The sequence below is a fragment of the Odocoileus virginianus genome, chromosome 34, assembly GCF_023699985.2.
Source record: "Odocoileus virginianus isolate 20LAN1187 ecotype Illinois chromosome 34, Ovbor_1.2, whole genome shotgun sequence".
Classification (NCBI taxonomy): domain Eukaryota; kingdom Metazoa; phylum Chordata; class Mammalia; order Artiodactyla; family Cervidae; genus Odocoileus; species Odocoileus virginianus.
Window position 1 is genome coordinate 34,727,665 of NC_069707.1, and position 3,214 is coordinate 34,730,878.

Sequence of the window (3,214 nt, forward strand, 5' to 3'; positions counted from 1 at the left end):
ACTTCAAACTGAGGAGGAAACACAGATGATAGAACATAAAGAGGGAAGTGAATGATTAGGACAAGATAAAGGTAAAGAGGCCATAAAGAGGTCATGTGAGCAACAGTATCAGTTTGACAGTATCTCAGACTTTTAATTTGTATTTTATTGATTGTTGTGAGGTTAACATTTCATCTCTGTATATTTTTAACTATTACAATATCTTTTAGTCATAATCCTTGTCATTTTTCTTTTCTTTTTCTTGCTTCCTTATGGGAATTTATCCTGTTATTAAAAATAGAAAAAGTGAAAGTGAAGTTGCCCAGTTGTGTCTGACTCTTTGTGACCCCATGGACTGTAGCCTACCATGCTCCTCCGTCCATGGGATTTTCCAGGCAAGAGTACTGGAGTGGGGTGCCATTTCCTTCTCCAGGGGATCTTCCCAATCCAGGGATAGAACCTGGGTCTCCTGCATTATAGGCAGACACTTTAACCTCTGAGCCAACAGGGAAGTCAAAGATAAGATTAATTCTTAGTCCTAAATATTCTATAGATCTTCCCATGAAATATCACTTATTCCTAAATTTTGTCAATGACATCTTTTATCATCTATTATTAAGCACTAAATAGAAAGCTAAAGTGTGCACCTCCAAGACTGCATTGTAGTTGTGAATACCCAGATAACTAATTTTGATGTAATAAAATATACTTGTAAACTACTGTGTATAAAATAAATAAGCTACAAGGATATATTGTATAGCACAGGATATATAGACAATATTTTATAACTAAAATTGGAATATAATCTGTGAATCACTATATTGTATACCTGAAACCTATAATACTATATGTCAACCATACTGCAATAAAAATGTATAAAAAATAATAATGCTATTTTGAACTCTTGAGGTATACACGCAAGAGGCATAGTTTCAGAATACAATCTTATGTTTAACTATCTTTAGTCTCCTTTTCATGATCTTTTGCTTCTCCAGGAAATGCTTTCTCTCAATCACTGAACTCAGTAAAGTTTTTGTTTTCTCATGTTGAAAGGAAACCCAAAGGAATAAAGCAAATTCAGAGTGACAAACTATAGATCTTCTTTCTCATTGATCAAAATTGTGGCAACATTTGTGACAATCTTTTTCAGTTGTTAAGATTGCTAGGTTGTTTGTTGGTATAAAATATGCAACTAAAACCAAGCAGTATTTTTAAAGCTGGAAAATACTGATATGAGGCTAACATAATTCCTAATATTAGCATGGTTTTCATTAATGTTATAAAATAAATCATATATATATTCATTAAGAGAATATATATATTTTATCACTTTTAACATCTGTATAAAAATTAAATTGATCTTTATGAACATGTGACTTCACTGAATCAGAGAAACTCTTATATCACATTATTCTCTCAAATAGCAATACATTATACTGTAGATGCTAACTAAACTTAATAAATATTTGTAGGTTGAATAAATTAATCAATGATCAAAGTTAAATCCTTCTTGAGTCAAATGAACAATTTTTTTTCTTTTACATCTTCTACATTGACATAAGGTTTTTAATATTTATGTTCTTTCTGAAAACTTAATTTCAACTGTAGCTTTCATACGTGAATTTCTCATATCTCTATATATTCATTTTCAAAAGTTCATACTCTATTGGAATTTTGTTTACTTAGTTCAGTTCAGTATCTTTCAGTCTTCAAAAGTACACTTTTATTGCTATAAGACTGAACAAATCAAGTTCTCAACTCCTTATGTAGGCTGCTCATCTTAAATCCTTATATTACATTTAACACTTATAAGTTTAAATTATTAACATTACTTTGAATATGTAAAAGTTTTTTTAACTAACAGCTCAAACAGAGTCCATCCACCCACCTACAACACAGCATGCAGAAAGTGAAACTGTTTTAACAAGGGGCCGTCTCTTCAGACCTCATAAGATATGCTAAACAACTAGATTCAGAATAACACATAATCTACCAAAATAAGGCTCATGTGCTCATGCTCACTCAGGCATGCCTGACTCTGCAAGCCCAGGGACTCTAGCCCACCAGGTTCCTCTGTCCACGGGATTCCTCAGGCAAGAATACTAAAGTGAGTTGCCATTTCCTTCTCCAGAAAATAAAGTTAAGTTAGATTTTTAATAAAAGAAAAAAATTCTACGGATTAAAGACAAATATACAAAACTTTATATTTCTGTTTTCATCATAGCACGTCACACATAATCAATTACAGGAAATGAAAGATCATTAGAAGGTACTGTACTATACTAAAATACATTTTAAACTTCCTATTATTAAACTATTAGATACATTTTTAAGTATAAACAAACATGAATGACAGATAATAGCACAGCCAGATAGAGATAGAAGTATAATTAAGAAATAATTTATGATAAAGTTGATACTTCAAATCAATGAATAAAAAATTTTAAACAACGCATTGAGAACTCACTAATCAGAATTAAAGAAATTAAATCATTTTCTTATTTCATAACATACAATGATTTTTAGGAGTTCTGCTTCAGACCGAAGTAGAGTAACAAACAACTAGCTCTTTCACCATTAACAGTGAGAAAACTGGACAAAAATACATTAAACAAGAGATAGGAAACAAATTAGTGAGACTTACATTGCCCTGGATTTCTGTCTGGAAGCACAGTCCACATCTAAGTTCATGGAGAAGATTTCAAAGAAAACACAATGATTTCACTGAGTTAAAGAGTGAAAAGCTGGATTGAGGGAAGTTTAGGTGGCTGGAAATTACAAAGTGATAGTCTATAGATGGAGAGCTATACAGAAGAAGAGCACCAGAAGTATACACAGCGATACATTTAATTCTTTCGCTGAGTATGTGACTATTTTATATATTAAAGACTTTGAAACACTGTTGGACAAAGTTTTAAAACATCTAAAGAAATGGAAAGATAAGATGATGTTTCTACAGATTTCAAAATTGTTGAGATAATTCTATATAAATGAAATAAAGTTTTAATACAATTTCAACAAATAAGCAGGTGTTTTGCAATAATAAGTTAATTCTAAAATTATATAGAAATACAAAAGACCACGAATAGTTTCTAAAAAGAACAAAGTTGAAGAACATGCATTACTTGATTCAAGACATATAATAAAGCTGAAGAAATCAAGACAATTTGTCAAAAATCAATTAACCATACATGTGTAGGTCTATTTTGTTCCTTTGATCCATGCCTTGATCTCT

At 30.9% G+C, this 3,214-nt stretch overlaps 1 non-coding gene across 1 annotated transcript; it reads right to left on the reverse strand.

Annotated features, from left to right (window-relative positions):
• Positions 1 to 418: 418 nt before the first annotated feature.
• TRNAY-AUA (transfer RNA tyrosine (anticodon AUA)) lies at positions 419 to 490 on the reverse strand. Its single transcript has one exon. It is a non-coding gene; the product is annotated as a tRNA-Tyr (tRNA).
• Positions 491 to 3,214: the final 2,724 nt, after the last annotated feature.